Below are 21,424 nucleotides of genomic sequence, written 5' to 3' on the forward strand. Positions count from 1 at the left end.
TCCTCTGTGCCTGTCGGTCACTGCGTCCAAATTTCCCCTTTATGGAGACACTTGTCCTATTGTCTTAGGGGCCCACTCTACCCTCGTGTGACTTTCCCTTAACAAATTGTGTCTGCAGTGACCCTGTTCCCCAGCAAGGCCACATTCTGAGGCACTGGGAGTTAGGACTTGCATACATGAATTTTGGAAGGACACAAAACCCATAGCCAGACCTCTGAATCTGTGTTTCAATAACTTCCTTACGGGATTCTGGAGCACAGCCTGGTTTGGGAACCTCTGGAGCTGGCAGCTAAGGCTCTCGAGGCCTGAGTGCAATGCACGGCATGTGGGGTATGGGTGGAAAGGGCTGCTGTGCCTGGAAGTTGTCCCCAAGGCTCTGATCTGCAGCCCCTTCCACCGGGGAGGGCGGTGTGGGTGGTCCCTTGTGGCCGGTGGCCAACACACATCATTGACGTGGGCAGCCCCCACTGGGGGTGCTAAGTGCTCTCTCTTTTTGTTCTCTACTGTTCTGTTCCCAGAATGTAGACTTCCCCAGAGGGCTTCCTGGGTGGCCTTTCTGTGCCAGTGCCTGTGTGGAAAGGCATAGCACTGCGCCCCCGGGCTCCCCTCAGCTCTTGGGGCCCTTCCTGTGGCGTTGGTTTGTCCCAGTGTGGGTGTGCACCTGCCCTCTCCACGGTCTGCTTTCTTACTCGGATGCTAATACATTTTTTAAACACCTACTTGCCTGGAAGTGTAGCTGACCCTGATGTAAGACGCTATCGCCCCCATCAAGGACAAGCCTACACGCTGCAGCCGGGACAGCTGGGGTCGGGAGGCAGCAGGAGGCCAGAGGCCGTGCGCACATCGGCGGTCCAGAGGCATTCGCTGTGCTCCATCGCTGGGGGTCTGGCACTGACGACCGTGGGAGGGGCGTGCCCTGTGGAAGGTGGCTCCACTGTCTGTGTGATGACTCTACAGGAATCCAAGCAGCCCCCATAAACTGCAAAGCACTCTCAGGAAAACAAGGCCCCTGCCATTCCCCTCCTTGGCCAGTTCCTCCTGCAGGGGGGCTTTGTCCCCTAATCTCTCAGGCTTCAGACTCAGAATGTGGATTCATTCTTCTCCCAAACTCCCTAAATCCCATCAGGGGCCAAACCCAGTCGATTCTTTGAACCAGAAAATTGTGTCAGCCCTAGGCAATACATAGTTCAACAATTCCCACAGACCTGTGTCTGGCAAACCGGCAAACTAACGAGGACGTCAGGGTAAGGCAGACAGGCTTCCCCACCCCATTGTTCTGGATCCTGAGAACTCCAGGCCCTGTGAATGTGGAGGCTTCTGGCCCTGAGCTCCTCTCTGCACTGCCTACGCAGAAAAACTCTTCCAAGCAAGGGGGTGACTGTGGGCAGAAGAAATGAGGGGAGAGTTCGCTGCCTGAGAAACAGGGCTTTAACACCATTCTAAAGAACAAAGAATGACAGGGCCCATTACAAAAGATCTTTATCTAATCACCCAGCAGCCCTGCAGGACCCTCCTTGATAATGGGCTGGCTTTTCATTCATTGCAGAGTGTGTGCTCAGAGAGAATGAGACTTGTTTCTGGAATAATAGGCCATAATTGAGATCTTCCATTTAGGCAGACAGCCTCTCCCTCATTTAGTCCGGAACAGTGGAGTCTGACAGCTCCGCCCCAGCTCCTCTGGGGGAGTGTGGACGGTGTGGAGCGGTCAGTGTGAAAGGCAGGGGCTTACCTGCTGTGAGAGTCCCCGCCACCGTGTCTGAAGCACACGGTTTTAATCAGACGGTGAATTCTCACTCCCAGCCACTTCTTTATCTCTGCAGGAACATCTGGAGGAGATGGTTGTCAGTGCTTTAGGGTGTGGGAGGAGGTAACAAGTCCTCTCCCTTGGCTGTGATTTTCCGTAGTTGTACAGGAGTATTTATCAGCTAGGGCTGCTCTTTCCTGGTTCATAGTCAGGATCCAAGTCAGGTCTCTTTCTCTAGGCAGCCCACTAATGGCTGTGCACATTGGTGAGGTCACGTTCTAGGCAACCTGAGCAGAAAAGAATTGAATACAGGGCACATTGTTGGATGGGCTGGAGAAGTGGGGGGCTGAGCCTGGCATTTGTGTGTAGGGTGCACCACCACTGCTGCCAGCAGAAGCCACCCCAGAGACCGCTCTACTGCCCATGACACCCATAAAGCTGGGACTGGATACCAGAAAGCCACTCGGACTGTTATGACCACCTCAAACACGTGTATCCCATGACCTTGCATGTCAAAAGCACACAGAGGAGGATGGGCTCCATTCCACCCAATGCAGGGTGAGAGAGGTGGTTGGCAAAATGTTCTTTCCAGCTTTTCAGCTTCTGCTGGGAAAAGAGTGAGACGGAGGCTGAGAACGCCAGTGTGGAAGCCGGTGGCTAATCCCAGGCACAAGAGGGTGGGGCGTTGGCACGTTTTCCAGTGTATGATTCTAGTACCATGACATTGATGGCAGCACTCGTGCCCTCACCGAGGCCAGGAGGAGTCAGGGCTCCCTCGATGACTGGGGCCCCAGTTATCTCTATGTTCCACACCCTGGCCACAAGGGACTAATTGTGATACGTTTGCAGGTGTTGAACAAAGACCAGCAACTAATTTTACCCCTGAAATTTCAATTCTGTCTCACTTGAATCCATTGCAGTCAGTAAAGGTCTGCTCTTGGAAGGAGAAGGGGTGCGTGAACTTGGAGGTTGAAGGAAATCATATCCACCCTCTCAGACCATTGCCAAAGTAACTGCAAAACACACCCGGGGCAGAGATTTTGTTTGCAGGTGATGTGTATGTTATGGCCTGTTTGTCACACCTTCCCTTTTCCCAGAACACCCAGAGCATGTAGGGGGCACCAAGCGGAGGAGGTTCTCGTGCAGGTAGAGACCCTCGGGGATTTTTGCTGGGCCATGTTGAAAGCCGTCCTGGGCTGCTTGCGGCCGGTGAGCTTCGGGTTGGATGAACTAGTTCTGGATAATCCAGGTGGGCCTGACTCATTAAATTGAGGACCATAAGAGCAGAGCTGAGGATTCACTTCCTGAAGAAAGACTTCCACAGCGCTCCAGCCTGCCCTCCTGGGGCCTGCCCCACCCACAGACCTCCAACTTGCCTAGCCACACCCCCCCAGGTCGCCTAAGGCTGTTCCTGGCACTAAATCTCTTACTATAAATCCCTCCAGGTGCCCCATCCCCACCCCCACATTCTGTTTCTCTGGTTGAACCTACTCAGGAAAGGCCTGAGTAGCCCCTACCAGAATCACTTGAGTGACCCATCTTCCGAGCAAAATGACCACCCCCGCAGCCCTGGAACCCGGGGCCCTTGTTTGGATCCTCATGGAGCAAGGCGTGGGCCCAGGTTCTGCCACAGGAAGTCAGTGCGTCCATGGGGCCGACTGAATCTCCTGCTGCGGCTTGGAGCAGCGTTCAGGTATAGAAAAATGATGCCACGCGTCTGCCCACGTTCAGAACAGAATTGAAGAGAAAACCACAAAGAGAGAGTAACATCAAAGTGTGAGCGCGCCCCTCGTCTCAGACTGTCCACCAGGAACTATTTCCAATGGATCAAAAGCGCAGATGGAGATCTGAGCTATTCTCACACAGATCAGCTGTTCCAGGCTTTGGAAACCAGGGTGTGGCTGTGACCCACCGGAGAGGAGAAACAGCTGGGGGAACCCCACATTCTCCCCACATTTCCAAAGGGGTCCCTGGAAAGGAGAGCCCAGATGGGCAGCAGAGGTCTGCAGGTGCGACTAAAACCTGCATCCACAGTTTTCAGTGACGGCAGCCGTCCATCCAGGGGGTCCAATCTTTTGGCTTCCCTGGGCCACGTTGGAAGAGGAATTGTCTGGGGCCATACATAAAATCCACTAACGCTAATGGATTGATGAGCTTAAAACACACACACACACACACACACAAACACACACACACACACACACACAAACTTATCTTTTTTTTTGTTTTTGTTTTTTATTTTTATTTGAGACGGAGTCTCGCTCTGTCGCCCAGGCTGGAGTGCAGTGGCACGATCTCAGCTCAGTAAGGGGGTGTCAAAAAGAATGTACAGGATTCGGGCTTGGATTTGAGGGCTGTGGAGGGGTCCGAGGAAGGAGGAGTTGGATTCTGGTAAGAGGTAGAAATCTTTCCTGTGATCAGATATCTTTTTAAAAATTGAGATACAGGGCGGGCACAGTGGCTCACACCGGTAATCCCAGCACTTTGGGAGGCTGAGGTGGGCAGATCACCTGAGGTCAGGAATTCGAGACCATCCTGGCCAACATGGTGAAACCCTGTTTCCACTAAAAATACAAAAGTTAGCTGGACGTGGTGCTGCCTGCCTGTAGTCCCAGCTACTCAGGAGGCTGAGGCAGGATAATCGCTTGAACGCAGGAGGTGGAGGTTGCAGTGAGCTGAGTTTGCACCACTGCACTCCAGCCTAGGCAACAGAGCGAGACTCCGTCAAAAAAAAAAAAAAAAAAAAGAGATACAATTCACATACCGTAAACTGTACCTTTGTAAAATACAACTCTGTGGCTTCTTGCATATTCATGAAGTTGTGAAACCGTCACCACTATCCAATGGCAGAAGCTTTTCATTACCCCAGAAAGGAACTCTGGGGCCATCCTCAATCCCTCTCCCGATGCTCCCCTCAGTCCTTGGTGACCCCAAATCTACTTTCTGTCTCTAGAGTTTTGCCTGTTCGGGGCATCATGTATAAGTGGGGTCACACACAACGTGGTCTTGCGTCTTGTTTCTTTCACCGAGTGCCGTGTTGCAAGGTTGATTCACGGTGCAGCATGAGCGGAAATCCCGTTCCTCCTTAGGACTGAATAACGGTCTCTTGCATGGATGGACCACATTTTGTTTCTCCAGTCATCTATCCGGGGCCATTTAGGTTGTTTCTATCTTTGGGTTCTAGTGAATTATGCGGCCTTGAACCTTTTTGGAAAGGTTTTGGTATGGAGGTGTGTTTTCAAGGCTCGTGGGCGTATACCCGGGAGGGGGTTGCTGGGGGCAGGGCTGGTAATGATTTATTTATGTTCTCTTTGTGCATCTGTCTTGGAGGGGAGCCTGAAATGAGGACGAGGCTGGGAGGATACAGCTGCCGCGTCACTGAGAGGAGCTGGGAAGACGGCGCTTGGCATCTTGCGTTTTGCACAGTGGCCTTGTTTTCGACTGTGCTTAGACGTAATTTTGGAGTCGTTTTGTTCTGGGTCTCTCTTCATCATGATCCCAGACCAGCCTTGCCCACCCTGGGACTTCTGTGAGGTCGTTTTTATGTCCGACAGGAAGGCACCACGACCGTGCGGTGGGCTTGCTCCTGGGTGGGGCGTCGGGGCAGCTGCCATCATCCTGGTCCCCAGTGACATCCTGTGTGAGGGGAGGGAGGGTCTGAATGCCTGCAGTGAGTTCCCTGGTGTGGCGGGCGGGTTGCCTGTCTGCCCGGCCACCCGACATTGGCCACTGAGCAGTTATAACTGCTCAGAATGCTCAGAGCAGGCAGAGTCAGCAGGGCCACGGTGGACCCACAACCCCTTCCACACATGACTCTTCCTGTTGTATAGGCCACCAGGCAGCTTTCCTCTCAGTCCCGGACACTTGATGTCCCCCACGCAGCCCTCTCTGCCCATTTCACGTTGCATCTTAAGTGGCATTTACCAAGAGCCACCCCCACCCCGGCTACATCAGATGTCCCTTCTGTGCTCCCCAAAAGACTCCGAATTTCCCCTCAAGGGGGAATCAGAGGAACAGGGAGCAGGGCAAGGGCCGTGCATATTTCCCACGGGAACCAACTCGGCCCTGGTACCTCTGCCTCCAGCCAACACAGCCCAGCCAGTCCACAGACAGTTGCTTCTCGTCCAGCTTCCCCTCCTCTGTCCTTTGCAAAGCAAATATGACCCAATTCCACCCAGCCAGCAAACTTGCAGAACTCTGCTGTCCACAGAATAAATCCTAACTGATGCTGGGATCTGAGCAACGCCCCCGGCCCGGAGCGTCAGTGCCCTGGGAGGTCCTCAGGCTCTTCGGGGTGTGCTGGACAGCATCGCAATGAGCCGGGAGCAGGTGTCTTACCTGAGTCAGGGCTGGAGCTTGGGAAACATTTGGTTGTCAACCTCTGTCCCCTCCAGCTAATGCACATAGCATTTAGATTGTGCTGCATCTTGACAATGACTCCGCAATTATGTGGGAAGGAAATGCTGCGCGGTCCACACCTGGCATCACATTCACCAAGACTGCTGTCTACATTCATGAACTTGTTTGTTGCTAGAAGATTCACCAAATGCAGATGTGATTTTATTAAAATTCTTGACAATCCCCCAAATGCTTAGTTTGGGGTAAATTCTGCCCTGCATAAGATAAAAAGCCTGAAGATTTCTCCGAAGTTAAGAATGACATTTCAGGTGAATTATAAGAACAGAATGTCCTTTTCTATTTAAAAAATGAGGTAAACTTCCCCTGCGGCATGCTTACCTGTTTAAAACTGGATGGAAACCACATTCCAGCACAACAAAATATCCCCGACACGTTCCTCTAGGGTGGTGATTGTGATATCTGTCATGAGTGGCAATGCTTACATATTTCAATTCGACAAATGTGTATTGTGCACCTGCTATGAGTCCAGTCATCTCTGGGCACAGAGGAAGATATTTTAAAAAGAAAAAAATGGCTGGGCACAGTGGCTCACGCCTGTAGTCCCGGCAGTGGGAGGCTGAGGCGGGCAGATCACCTGAGATCAGGAGTTCGAGACCAGCCTGGCTAACATGGTGAAACTCTGTTTCTACTAAAAATACAAAAAATCAGCTGAGCGTGGTGGTGCATGCCTGTAATCCAAGCTACTCGGGAGGCTGAGGCAGGAGAATCGCTTGAACCCGGGAAGTGGAGGTTGCAGTGAGCCGAGATCGTGCCATTGCACTCCAGCTTGGGCAAAAAGAGCGAAACTCCATCTCAGAAAAAAAAAAAAAGTATACGAAATAATGACAATAAACTAACCAGGACAGACCCATATAAATAAGTGCTGACTTCAAAGTCTTCTTCTTGGAGGAAGGGAGGACTCCTTCCCCCAGGCCCTTAGCAGCCATGGCTCACTCTGCCTGCTGCATTTCGTTTTCTGCAAGGAGCCTGGAGCTGCTGATCCGCAGATGGATTATGCGGGTCTTTTCTAGCAAGGAGATCCTGAAGGTCTGTGACTATGTATGGTGGGCAGCTTCCCCATCTCCTTTCCTTAACCCTGCGGCCGACATAGCTGCCACTCACCGCTGTCCGAGTCTTCCTCACCTCCAGACCCAGGAAAGCCCACACCTGTGGCTGGATTTGACCTAAGGTCTGGACCAGGAGGTGACAGGGGTGCTTATTTCCAAATGCTGCACTCGAAAAGCCCTTCCTCACCAAGGCTGCAGAGAAGGCTGTGGACCAGATGGCTCTGCCTCAAGAAAGGGGAACATCCAGCAGCCTGGGGCCCTGAAATAAGGTGTGGAACAAAGCCCCCTGCCTATGCAGGACAAATAATATGAGCAGACAGTGATCTGTTTCCGTGTGTGTGTGTGTGTGTGTGTGTGTGTGTGTGTATTTATGTCACTAAGATTCCAGGGTCATTAGTGACTGTAGCACAGTTTAGCTTGTTCTGGTCGCTGCCGCCCTTCCCACTCCCCACCTACATTTACCAAGTGAAAATCCATTCTCTGGCTCTTGTTACAAGCAGGGAGATCTAAAAACAGAGAGAGAGAGAGAGAGAGAGAGAGAGAGAGAGAGAGGGAGGGATCAGGGATGATGGATCCAGTGGGTTCTGGTTTCTTTTTAACTTGGTGTCTAAGATGTTGCTCTTATAAAGATACGGAATTTGGTCAACCTACTTGTAGAAACATTCTTGGAGAAAGAGAGACACCATGACACGTTGAGAACACATAAAACAGCCTTGTCTTGTATCATCCAAACTTGACGCTATTGAGCTTTACATTTGATGACTCCAGAGTTCTTTTAACCATCTTTTGTAAGAATACAGGTAGGTTACTGTATACTATGTGAGCGCGGTGGCTCACCTCTGTTATCCCAGCACTTTGGGAGGCCGAGGTCAGGAGATAGAGACCAGCCTGGCCAACATGGTGAAACCCCATCTCTACTAAAATATAAAAAATTAGCTGGACGCGGTGGTATGCATCTGCAATTCCAGCTACTCACGAGGCTGAGGCAGGGGAATCACTTGAACCCAGGAGGTGGAAGTTACAGTGAGCCGAGATCCCACTACTGCACTCCAGCCTGGGCCACAGAGCAAGTCTGCATCTCAAAAAAAAAAAAAAAAAAATTCCTGGTTTGTTTGATGTTCCTGATGATTAGATTCATCTGACAGATTTTTGGCTGAATGCTGCATAAATGATATTTCGCCTTTCCAGGGACTCACGCCCAGGTGTGCATGACATCTGTTTGCCCTCAGTCGATCGTGTTAATTTTGAGACTTGGTTAACGTGTGACCTGGTTTCTCCACTGTGTAGTTGCTATTTTTAATTTTGCAAATTAGTAAATACTTGGTAGGGAGATAATTAGATTATATACATATCGTTTTTCTCAGCAAACATTCTCATATTTAGGATCTAGGATGATTCTAGCCTGAATCGGTTATTACTAGGATGAGGGTAAGTGATGATTTTCCAACTTTTGGTGTTTGTTAGCGGATGTTCCACTCTAAGGAAAAGCCTTTCCTGTCCCTCCATGTGTTCACTTATTGATGTATCTATTATTTATTTGTATGTATTTATGTCAGCATAGCCTCACGCGGTTCTTGTTTTATTGGATGGTAATGATCTGTCCCTTGCCACTTGCTCCGGTGCTCACATTGTGTAGCTTTGGCCCAGGTGCTCCAAGGAGCAGGCTTCCCGGGACCCCTCGGACCCACCCCACCGATTTTGAGGAAGCCCCTCATTTTGGGCTCAGTCAGTTGTTTAAGGCTCTGCTGTGTCCTCCTGCTTCAGGTCCTGAACCAGCCATTCCCAGCGAGGCGCGCTGCTGCCTTTCAGGGAGGAAAGTCAGGCCTGAGAAGACAGGGCAAAACAGAAGCAAGCTTCAGGTCATGGGAGACTAGAGAGGCGGGGCCCCTAAACATGGTGCAGGTCACAGGAGACTAGAGATGGGGGATCCCTCAACACAGTGTAAGTCACAGAAGACTAGAGAGGGGACCCCTAAACATAGCATGGGTCACAGGATACTAGAGGGGGGGACCCCTAAACCCAACATAGGTTACAGGAGACTAAAGGGTGACTCACCCCTGTGATACCAGCACTTTCGGAGGCTGAGGCAGGAAGATCACTTGAGCCCAGGAGTTTGAGACCAGCCTGGGCAACATAGTGAAACCCTGTCTCTACAAAAAGCATAAAATTCAGATGGGTAAGGTGGTGTGCCTCTAGTCCCAGCTACCTGGGAGGCTGAGGTGGGAGGATCACCTGAGCCTGGTTAAAATAATCAGGAAGAAATCAAGACCAAAGTGAGGTCCTTTTTCCCTTCTCCTCTTCCTTCCTTCCTTCTGTCCTTCCTTTCATCCTTCCTTCTTCCTTCCCTTCCTTCTTCCTTCTTTCTTCTTTTGCTTGCCTTCCTTCCTTCCTTCCCTCCTTCCTTCCTTCCTTCCTTCCTTCCTTCTTCCTTCCTTCCTTCCTCTGTTCACTAACTGAGAAGCCACATGGTTGAGCATAGAAAGGAAATGTCCTGGAATCTGATATTCTTTGGAAACCAGACTGAGAGCTTATCAATGACGTAGCTTCTGGTTGGTCATTTCAGTTCCCTGGGCCTCAGTTTCCCTGTGTGTTGGATAAGGACACTGAGGACACCTACATGGCACAACGGGGTGGGAGGTGCATGGGACTGGGCCCCAGCCTGGTGACCTGGACCCCAGCCATTGTATTTCCCCTGTGACCCACAGGCTGCGGGTGGGGCTGCAAGTGACCTCTGGGAACCCACACCCGGAGGAAGAAGCCCCGGAGAACTGGGTGGGAAGGTGAGGAGGCGGGCAGTGGACCAAGCCTTCCTGCCGGGCAGAGATGGGACTGGCTTTTTTTTTTTTTTTTTTTTGAGACGGAGTCTTGCTCTGTCACCAGGCTGGAGTGCAGTGGCCAGGTCTCAGCTCACTGCAAGCTCCGCCTCCCGGGTTCACGCCATTCTCCTGCCTCAGCCTCCCGAGTAGCTGGGACTACAGGTGCCCGCCACCTCGCCCGGCTAGTTTTTTTGTATTTTGTAGTAGAGACGGGGTTTCACCGTGTTAGCCAGGATGGTCTCGATCTCCTGACCTCGTGATCCGCCCGTCTCGGCCTCCCAAAGTGCTGGGACTGGCTTTTCATAAGATTGTGCCTTTCAGCAACATTGAGTCTTCCAGGAAATGTGCTTACATTCGCAAAATGTATCAAACAGAATGAAACTATCTAAACAACCATGACTCAAAGGCTTGCTTCTGACTTAAGCAAATGGAGTTCAGTTTGCAGTTTGCAAATTCTTCCCTGGAGTTAAATTTTTGAGTCACTGTGCGCAATCTTGCTCTTTAGAATAGTTTTCAAAGAGAGAAAATGCCTAAAGCAAAAATTCTCAATTCCGCAGTCGCTTCCTTAGCTCACCCGCAGCCTGGCTCCCAAGGCAGGAGAGCGGTGAACATTCTACCCACATCTCCCTCTAAACACATCCAGCCGCCTCTGGAGGGGACGGGAGAGCCTTCTGGCCTCCTCCTGGGGCTGACGGAAGTGCTGGGGAGGGTCCTGGGCTGCACCATCCAGAGATGCAAAAGGCTTACCATGGACAGGGTCTGGGGAAATGTGTTCATTATTTTAAGTGTGAACGTTTAATGGCTCCTGGAGAAGGTATGGGTAGACCCTGGGCCTCAAAGCCACCCTGAGCAGCCACGTCTGGAGGCCCCGGGGGCGGCTAACTCCTGCCCATCCCTGCTGCCTCCCCCACCACCTTCCTCAGTCCCAGATTCCCGGGGACAGAGACAGACAGGCACGCTCCTCTTGGCACCCTCCCATTTGGGGCCACCAGTCCCTGCCCTGGCCCCAGCGAGTGCCCTAAAGGGTGGGCAAAGACTGCAAGAGGACGGGGTCTCTCTATTCCAGAAGCTGCTTACACCTCAGCTCAGGGCTGACCTCTGCGAGGGACCAGGCCCTCCCGCTCCCCCGCACCCACTGGGTCCCTTTCTCCATATCCACCCTCTGACCAGCTCGGCTGCCCCAAGCCCTCCTTCTACCCACGGATGCCTGCTCCGCTCTCTGGGGCGCCTGGAAAGGGGAAGGTCCTTCCACCACAGCCCTGGGCTTCCGATGTTTGCAGGACCTGGTCACGCCCCACCCCCTCGGTCAAGCCTGTGCTCACACATTTTCTGAGATAGTGTTTGTTACCGGTTTCCCCAGTGCCTGCTTCTGCCCCGAAAGGTGACAGGAAGCATTGGCACAGTCCCTGCCACTCTCCTGGAGGAAGGCTGGGCGGGTCTCACGCCAACACTGGGAGAGTTCTGACAAGGTGGCTGGGCCTGGGTTCCATCCTGGGTTCTGTCCTGCGCCTCTCTCAGCAAATGACACCATGGACCCCTCATTCCTTCTTCAAACACTCTTTCCTCCTGGCTTCCAGGACACCTGGCTTCTTCTGCCCCTTTCTCACTCCCTGCCCCTCTTCAGGCTCCTGCCTGGCTCATCCTCATTTAGGTGAACTTGACACCTGAGTACCTGCGGCTCAGACCTTCCTCTCCTCTTCCCTGTCCATATGCAATCAGTGCCCTGGGCAGTATCCTCCTGTCACCTGGTTTTAGTACCATCCATCTACAGAGACTCCCAAATGTGTAGCTCCAGGACATGCATCTTCCACCGCTCTCTCCCTCTTTCCCTCCCTCCCTCCCTCCCTTCCATCCATCCTTCGTCCCTCTGTCCTTCCTTCCTACCTTCCTCCCTCCCCCCTTCCTTCCTTCCTCTCTCCTTCCTTCCTTCCTTCTTCCTTCCTTTCATCCATCCTTCATTCCTCCCTCTCTCCTTCCTTCCTACCTTCTTCCCTCCCTTCCTTCCTTCTTTCCATCCATCCTTCCTTCCTCCCTCTTTCCTTCCCTCCCTCCCTCTCTCCCTTCCTTCCTTCCCTCCTTCCTTCCTTTCTCCTTTCTTTCCTTCCTTCCCTCCTTCTTTCTTCATACACACAGCTGAACACTCCACAGAGGCTGACATTCAACAGACATCTCAAATGGAACACGCATGACTCCAAACTCTTGATTTCTCCTCAAAACCTGCTTCTCTTCCATTTCCTAATCTCTGTAAGTGGAAAAACTCTTCTTTCTGTTCCTGAGACCAAAGTCCTCAGCAACGTCTCAATTCCCCTTTCATTTTCACTCCTCACCTTCAGTCCATGGGACATTCAAAACCACACCAAGAACCCCACCACTCACGCACAAGGCCTCCCCCTCCAGCCCTTGGCCCCACCGCGATGCCCTCACCTGCTGTGTTCTGCCTGCCGGTCCTCTGTTCTCCATGGAGCTGCCTGGGGGATGCTTACCAGTCTGATTTGTGTCTTCCTTGTTGATAATTAACACTAGATCCCTCATGGGGATGTGTACTCCACCCAGGAGGGCAGAGACCTGCTCCTTCAGCAGCCGCGTCCTCCTTGCCTGGGACAGTGCCTGGCACCTGGCAGGTACTCACTAAATGTGCTCTGGCAGGTGAAGGAATGCAGTGGGCTGCTTTCCTCCATGAATGAGCCTGTGCATATCTGCCATGTTCCACATGTAGTTCACGGAGGCCTACAGTGTGCACATATGCTAAGGCGGGGGGGGGGAAGCAGAATATGGGGTGAATCAAATATAGGCTTGTGGCGTCTTAAGGAATATGTATTTATTCGGTCTTTGTCCCCACTTCCTGGCACACAGCTCCTAAAGCCCTTGACATCTCTGGAGTGATGAGGGTCTTCGTAGGCCAAGGAGATGACAGGGGCCGGGGCCCCAGGGAGCTTCAGTTTGGGGGCTGGTGGCCAGGAAGACCAAGGCAGAATTGGGGGGTGAGACTTTCAGCCCCATTCCCAACTTCAGGAAGGGAAGAGGGGCTGGAGGTGGAGCAGTTACCAAGGACAGGTGACGTCATCAGTCCTGCCTGCAGGGCGGAAGGGTCTGGGGCTGCTAGACTGCTGACCCCATGCAGATGTCTGGAGGGCAGCTCGCCCAGAAAGCATGTGCAGTCTCCTTGCCCTCTCTCCTTATTCTGCAAATGCATGCAGGATCCTCACCCTCCCTCCTTACACTGCATCTCTTACTTGTGGCCGTTCTTCAGGCGGATATTTTATAAGAAGTTTTTGAGAATAAGTGGTGGATTTTCCTGAGTTTTGTGAGCTATTCTAGCAAATTATCAAAGGAGGGGTCATGAGAAGCCCTGATTTCTAGCCTGTCAGTCAGAAGTACAGGGGCCACCTGGGACTTAATGGCTGACATCTGGGATGGGCGCAGTCTTGTGCGACTGAGCCCCTCACCTATGGGTCCTGTGCTAATTAACTTGTGGGTAATTTGTGTCCATTGTGGGGCACCCAGCTCGTGTCTGGAGAGTTGAAGAATTGGTTGTGTGAATAAAAAGCACCATGCTTTGGTGTCAGAGTGTTCTGAGTAAAAACAGTTCCAAAGACCTGACCTCGAGGGTTTCACCCCTGTTTGGGGGAGGCTGGCCAGAAGGAGTGAGACAGGAAGTTTCCTTCCCTTAGAATGTCAGTTCCCCAGCCGGGATCCTGTGGCTTCATGGCTGTGTTCACACTCAACAGTGCCAGCAAGCAGGAGGCTGCTGTTGAATATGCAGAAAGAAGGGAAGACGGAGGGAGGAGGAGGACTCCGGAGGAGGGAGGGTCCCTCCGATTGGCCTTTCTGCCTGGCGCCATCCTGCCTCCGCGTTGGGACACCCCAGCGCGACCATCTGTCTAAGCGTCTGACCTGACCAACCTGGCATTTCAACCTTCTTTGGGGAGAAGTGGTCCTTGGTATGCATTTAATTTCATAATTGCAGTCTCCTATTTGTCAACTTCTCTACCTTCGGGAAGCAGGAGGAACACTTTCAGCCAGCGTCTGTGTGATTTCAGAGCGCTGCCCCGAAGTAACCTCTTGTAAAACCCCACTGTGCTACTAGCTATTGAAATGTATAGCTCTCGTACCTCTGGGAGAGGTGAAAGTGTTTACTGTTCTTTAAATAAATAAGGATGTGTGTTAAGCATTATGAGTGAGCCTGGGAGTCGGGGATGGAAAACAGAGATTTAGGATTTGCAGTGGAGGAATTGTAGATTTTACTCTTTTGGGTTGGAGGTTTGGGTTGGAGGCTGGCAGAAAGCACTGGTGCACAGCCAGCGGGGCAGGGCAGCTCCCAGATCTCAAAGACCCGGGAAAGCCTCTGTCTGAGCAAGGTGGGGTGGATGCATTCATGAACAGCCAGTGAGTCCATTTTCACTTTGGTTAGAATAAAATGAAACCTACTTGCAAATACATCTGCATGAAAACAAACAGACAATAAATAAACGCCCACATAACAAAATCAGTCAGAATACACATAATAAATAAAACTAATAAACAGCAGCCCTGCCTCTCAGAAGCTGTGTGACCAGCAAATCTTTTCCTTTTTGGAGCTTCCATTTCTTCTTCGGAATAATCTGGAAAATATTTCCTGCCCCCTGGCATTGTTGGGGGGATGAGGTTCTGCTAATGCAGTGAGACGTCTGCTGCCGTCAACGGCAGAGGCCTGGTCTGGACGCACAGGGCGCTGCTGTCTCAGGAGGACTGGGTTTTAGGAAGAGCTGGTGCCTGTTTTAGAGAAGGTCACAGGACACAGTCAAACTCTCCGTGCAGATGCTTTCTCCACTCCCAGATGTGTGGATGGAGACTGAGGGGAAAGAGGCGAGTTTGATCCCATCAAGGCAGGGCACCCGTGGCCTTCCTGGGGGGACCACCCACCGCCCCTTGCCACGCATCCTGAGTGATGGTGTCCAGAGGCAGGAGATGGAGACGCCCAGGCCTTCGTCAGCTCCGAAACACAGACCACATCCTCAAGGAGTCAGACCAGCCATTTTGCTGAAGGCAAAACATCTTAAAAGAAACAAGTCAAGACTAGGCATGATGGCTCACGTCTGTAATCCCAGCACTTCGGGAGGCCGAGGTGGGTAGCTCGCCTGAGGTCGGGAGTTCAAGACCAGCCAACATGGTGAAACCCTGTCCCTACTGAAAATACAAAAATTAGCCAGGCGTGGTGGCAGTCACCTGTAATCCCAGCTACTACGGAGGCTGAGGCAAGAAAATCGCTTGAACCCGGGAGGGGGAGGTTGCAGTGAGCCGAGATCGCGCCATTGCACTCCAGCCTGGATGACAAGAGCGAGATTTCGTCTCAAAATAAATAAATAAATAAATAAACAAACAAGTGAAACGTGGAAAGAAACATTGCCACGGCTCTGACTTCATGAATTGGCTGATTTTCTCTGGGGCAAAACTTCACCGTGTTCCAGGCAAGGCAGGTGGACGCCGGGGTCTTCGCAGGTGCGTGGTGAACGCAGCGCGGGGCTGTTTCCCCCACCCCCCGGCCTGCACATTGCCTGTGTCAACAAAGGCCAGCTTTCTCCTCATTTTCTCCGCGTTGCTTTCCGACAGCAGCTGATTAGGGAAACCCAGAGACAAATGGGCCCAAGGCCTTCGAGTGACCCTGTGCTTTGTTACCATTGTTCGTCTCAGCCATCTCCTCGCCAGCCAGCCGCTCTTCACCTTGATGAGGCAGTGCCTTTCTCCGCTGTGCCTGTGGCCTTGCCAGGTGGACTTCCCACCAGGGGACAAGGAGTTTGCTCTCTGGGGAGCCAAGAAGCTGCCAGAACACTGCAGAATCCCAGGCAGGGAGAAAGGGCAGAGGCTTCATTCAAACTCCAGAGTCTTCCTCCAAGGCGGCAGCAGCACAAGCCCTGCTCACAGTTAGAAACTGGAGAGGTGGCAACGTGAGCCGGAAAGCGTTAGGGAAAGTCCGGAAACAAGCCCAGCAGGCAGGGAGACCTTGGCCACGCTGTGTCGTCCCTTTCTGACAACTTGGGAGGATGATATTCCTCCTAAATAATGGAGAAGCCCTGTGCTCCTTCAGCAAACATCCCTGGAACATTTCCTACAGGGCAGGTCTTGGGACAACCTTAGGACCAAACATAGTGAAAGCATCCACAGTGGGAGAGGAGGGGCGGCCAAAGGAACATCAGCAGCTGGCGGTGAGCGCAGCAACCCCTCATCGGACCAGACCTGGGGGAGCCGGTCCTGGGGGAGCAGCAACCCCTCCCCGGACCAGACCTGGGGGAGCTGGACCTGGGGGAGCAGCAATCCCTCATCGGACCAGACCTGGGGGAGCCAGACCTGGGGGAGCAGCAACCCCTCACTGGACCAGACCTGACAGCCGAGGACCGGAGCTGTGTCTCATCCATCACTGTCTCTCCTGATCCCATCAGCACAGTTGGGAACAGCAGGGGAAAGTGTCTTGAGTGAATGGACTCAATAACTTAGATGCTGTTGGAATCCAAAAGACACATCCAGGACAAAGCATCGGTAGAGGAAAGCACATTTCTGATGCTGACCCGTGAACTTCTCACACTCCAGAGTCCTCCTTACAGGCGGCAGCAGGACCTGTGCTTCCCAGATGGAACAGGGGTCGCTGTGGCCCATGACCATCAAGACAGGTGCTGTTGAATGCCCCTGCCTGGCACAGGGGTTGCAAATTCTGAGGAAAATGGGCAGCCAGCATTCCTGCTAGGCGTCCATTCCCTATTTCTCTCTGTGACTCTGCTGTTTCTCGGGGAAGCAGAATCTCGCCCATTCCACCTTCTCCTGGCCTCCCCGGCACAGCCACTACTCTTGTACAATTACTGCCTTCAGAGCCTGTTGTTCTTCTCTCGAACTGACCTGGAGGAGCTAATTACCAACAGCACTTAGCACAGCTCCCTTCTTCTTATAGTACACGGGGATCCTTTAATGTGTTGTGACATTAAACATCCGAGTAACCCAGATGGGTGTTGTCTGTCGTTAGTTAGGGTTCTCCCAGAACCATTAACGCCCACGCATTCCAAACCCAACATTGCACAAATCTGACTGGTATTAGAGATGTTGTGTGCTGTCGCCATGGAAACATTCTCCCCCACCCCACCCCCACCGCCACTCCCTGGTTTTAAGCTTAATTTTGTAAAAACATGCAATTCAGCTGGCAGGAGCTTTCAGATTTAAATATAGAGATTGGATTAAATTAGTGTTAAAGTGGAGTTTGAATTCATAGTGCAAGAAATGAATAAAACCTGGTCATGTTAAGGGATGGGGTGGAAAGCCGAGATGGGGCGTCAGCACCGCGCCAGACACCTGCCTCAATGTCAAGTAGTGCTCCATTTAGCTGCAGGTCTTGGGTTTCAGTAGCGTGTGTGCTCAGACATCTTCAAGGGGAAAAATTAGTTTAGGTTTTTGTTTTTTTCAAGTACGTCTCTGGATTGTGCCTGCATAACTCATTTCTTCTTTGTGTTTGGGGTGGGACGCCCAAGGCTGCAACTTCTTCTCCACTTCTTCCTCCTTGAAGTTTGAGTTGGCCTTGGGACATGTTTTGTTCAATAAACAGAGCAGATAAGATGTGCATCCTGGCTTAGGTCTCACAAGGCTCTGCACACTTTAGTGCCTGCAACCGCTACCATCAGAGCAAGCCCCAGCTAGCCTGCTAGGTGATGAGGAGCACAAGGGCCAGCCACCCCCATCCCTCAAGCCCAAAGCTGCACAAGTGGGGCCACCAGCTGCTGGCTAACCCCCATCACATGCTTTAGAGAGCCAGGACTCAGAGCACTGCCCAGCTGGGCCCAACTCAAATTGTGAGCCCACAGAACTGTGAGCGAAACACATGATTATCGTTTTAAGACGCTCCATTTTAGGGTGTTCAATTGTACAACAAAGGCTTATTGTTACATGATCCAACAATAAAGCATCAGATTAGCCTTGTTGCATGAAAGTAGAAAAATAACTGTTACTTTAGCTGTTTAATGTAGGGCATTGATGTTTTCTTGAGAAACATGGATAATTTCTGTTTGTGGAACCCTATGAATTTCAGACCCTGCAATCTTCCATGTACCAGCTGGCTCCTGTCTCTCTCAGCCACACAAGTTGGCAAATGGCGCCTGCAAGCCAGGTTGTCCTGGGGCCAAATTACAAAGGGCTCCAAGCTGCTGTCCAGATCTTTGGTTGGTCTGAACGTTGAGGGGAAATGAGCCACAGATCCAGTTTGGGAACTCGGTCTTCCTTGTAGCAGGAAGCTGTTTAGGTTACTGACATGATAGTCCAAGCGGCGCTCATGAAATGGCAAGCAAAATGAGCATTTCTGTGCACAGCACGTGGCATGGAGTATGAGCTCGCGTTTGCTGAAGGAGCAAATGACAATGGTCCTGCCTCTGCCACGTGTTCAGTGCCCTGCTCAGTGTGAGTGGAAGGAAGCCACCCCGGGATCAAGGCCTTCTGGGCTATGGTCTACTTGTTATGACTATAGGGGTGCTTGTCCCAGCCTTTATTTTAGGGCACATGTAAAATAACAGCATCATCTTTGTAGCACTTTCTTCACAGAGTCTCTTAGCACTTTATACGTCACTCAGCACCTAACTTGTGAAAGGCATTTTCAAAATAACAATGATAGTTACGATTTTTTGGGTAGTTGATTGTTCACAGACAGGACTGGACAATGCTCAGAGATTATAAACAGTCCCGTGGCGTGGTTTTCACCCAACACGCTAGAATTAGACACACGACTTGCTATCTTCCACGCCACATCATATTTTGTCTCTCTCTCTCATGGAAACGAGACATTTCATGGGCAAGAAAGCAGGCAGAGAGCCAGCCTTTGATCCGGTTGTCCGTGCTGCAGAGAAGCATTCACACACGTGGACCGGACAAGGTGGCTCAACGGCTTTTAGCATTTGCATGCGGAAGGCATCAGACATTTCATGTTTGTAATCTTATCTAATCTCTCCGACAACCCTTCAAGGCAGATGGCACTCTCCTGTGGTGAAGATGAAGATGCAGGGGCTCAGGAAGAACAAAGCCCTGCCGGAGGCCCAAGGGCAGCACAGGAGGAGCTGAGATGTAAACCCACAGAGTGAACAGAGACCCCCACCAGCACCCAGGCTTGTCCGTGGGTTTCTTCTGCCCTGTCTTCCTTTTCTAAGAAGCCTGTTCTCCGATGTCTTTCCCAAAATATCCAGGGGACCCTAAGCAACAGAAAACATATCCTTCTGGCATGTTTCTGGAAGAACCACCATTCAGAGTTGCACAAGGTACTGGAGTCTAAATGGGCATCTCAGAATGATTTGGTGAAGGGCGCTCATGAAAATCCTTTGTCAGGATGGATGCACTGGGCTAGTGTTCAGGGGCAGCCATGGACCATCTGCCATAGGGGAGCTCATGCCAGCGAATATGCTTCACGTGACTGTTCATACAACTGAAAATAATCCTATAGCGTCGTTTGTACATTGGCCACTAAAAGGTTGGAATGTGCCTCTTACCGACTTCTAGGAGAAGTTGCAGTCTCTCCAAAATGTGTTTCATTTACACGGGCAAGTCCCACATTTCAGTTATTTTTATAAGTCTAAGATATTATTACCAAGTGGCAGAACAGTCGGTGCTAATTACTGCTCGGTTGAGTTGCTGGCCTTTGTCATTAAGGCAGAAGTAACATCTTGCTAATTCTATGTTTAATTCCAAGAAGCCTCCCTTGCACCTGCTCTCTTTCAGGAAGCTCAGCTCCAGGGAAGTGGTGGCCATGTCTTCTCATCTCAATTTCTTAAGGGCGGTGAACCTACTGTGTGCCAGCAATGGTAGAATTTCAAACTATTTGACCACGAGCTTCTTCAGCCCATCAGAAATACTTGGCAATTTCTGCATCTTCTCACCTTGTCTGCATTTTCAGAAATGTTTTCAGACCCAGTAATGTAGAGAGAGGCAAGCTGAATTAAGGTGAGACCCTCTTCACATGAGAATTCAGTGCAATATGACCTCAAAACTGCAGTTTGTGAGTACTGCGTGCAGGACCATCTGCTTAGTGCTGGGTGGCATGTGAGAAAGGCAGTGATAACACCCATCTCACGGCAGTGTTGTGAGAATGAAGCCAGTTAATACAGGTGTTGCACTTAGAATATTAGCACCTTCCTTAGGCAGCAGTAAAATCCAGCTGTCATCATCATCTTCATCTTCATCCTCCTCCTCTTCATCACCATCATCATCATCATCAACCTCCTCATCATCATCTTCATCACCATCCTCCTCCTCATTATCATCATTACCATCATTACCATCACCATTATCATCATCACCATCGCCAACCTCCTCTTCATCATCTTCATCACCATCATCATCATCACCATCATTACCATCACCATCCTCATCATCATCACCATCATTACCATTATCACCATTCCCTCTCCTTGAAGCTGGGCTGGCCTTAAAGGCTCAGCTGACCAACAGGGTGGAGAGGAAGGTACCTTCTGGGGATCCTGTACCTGGGTCTCTTGGGATGCCCCCTGGAGGACCTCAGCTGCCCCAGCAGAAGAAGCCTTGGCTACAGAGCCTCAGTGACCATGTGAAGCTACTGCTCCAGCTGAGTTCCCAGCTGACAGCATCCACCCCCAGCCACATGAGGAGCCACCTTGGATGGCCAGCCCAGGAGTCTTCAGCCATCTTCATGCCCAATCTTTTGGCTGCACTTGCTTGGGAGCCCCTGGGGCAACCCGGAGGACTGTGAGCATTGAGGATTTAACCAAGCTCTTGGGTGGTTCTAGCTGCCGAGAACTGTGAATGTGAGCTCATGCCAGAGCTGGATTCAAGGCTGTTCCTGTCACTCCTTGGCTGTGTCACTTCTACTTCTTGGACCTCCATTTCCTCGCCTATGAAACACAGCTGTTCATGGTCTCAGGCTGAAGTGGCTGCTGTGAAGATTTCCTGTAAGCGTGTGGATGGAACAAATGCATACGTGCAGCTATTGCCATGGTTATCATGTTTCAGGCATCAGATGTGAAGGTAAATGCAGACACAGCCACATCATGCTCTTGGAGGATGGATGGTGGCCTTTTCCCAGCATGGGGCTGGGAGAGGGGGTCCAAGAGATTTGCCAGAGGGCCTGGCATTACCCATCCTGGGCATTTCAGGCTCTACATCTAACACAGTATGCAGATTTTTCAAATAGGGATGGATACACAACAGGTAGTGATTGCCTAAAATGTGAGAGGCTCCACACAAACACATCAGGGCAGCCACACCCTCACTCCTTCAGTACCTGTTGGTTTTGTTCCATTGAGACCTCCTGAGTGGCCTCAGGACCCCACAGCTCCACTGTGGAGGGGCTGAGATTCCAACCATTCCTGTACACCGAGGGGAGGCTGTGTCCTTCTGGGCCCTTGCTGAGCTGTCTCGGGCAGCACGAC

The sequence above is a fragment of the Macaca nemestrina genome, chromosome 15 (genome assembly GCF_043159975.1).
Source record: "Macaca nemestrina isolate mMacNem1 chromosome 15, mMacNem.hap1, whole genome shotgun sequence".
Lineage (NCBI taxonomy): Eukaryota > Metazoa > Chordata > Mammalia > Primates > Cercopithecidae > Macaca > Macaca nemestrina.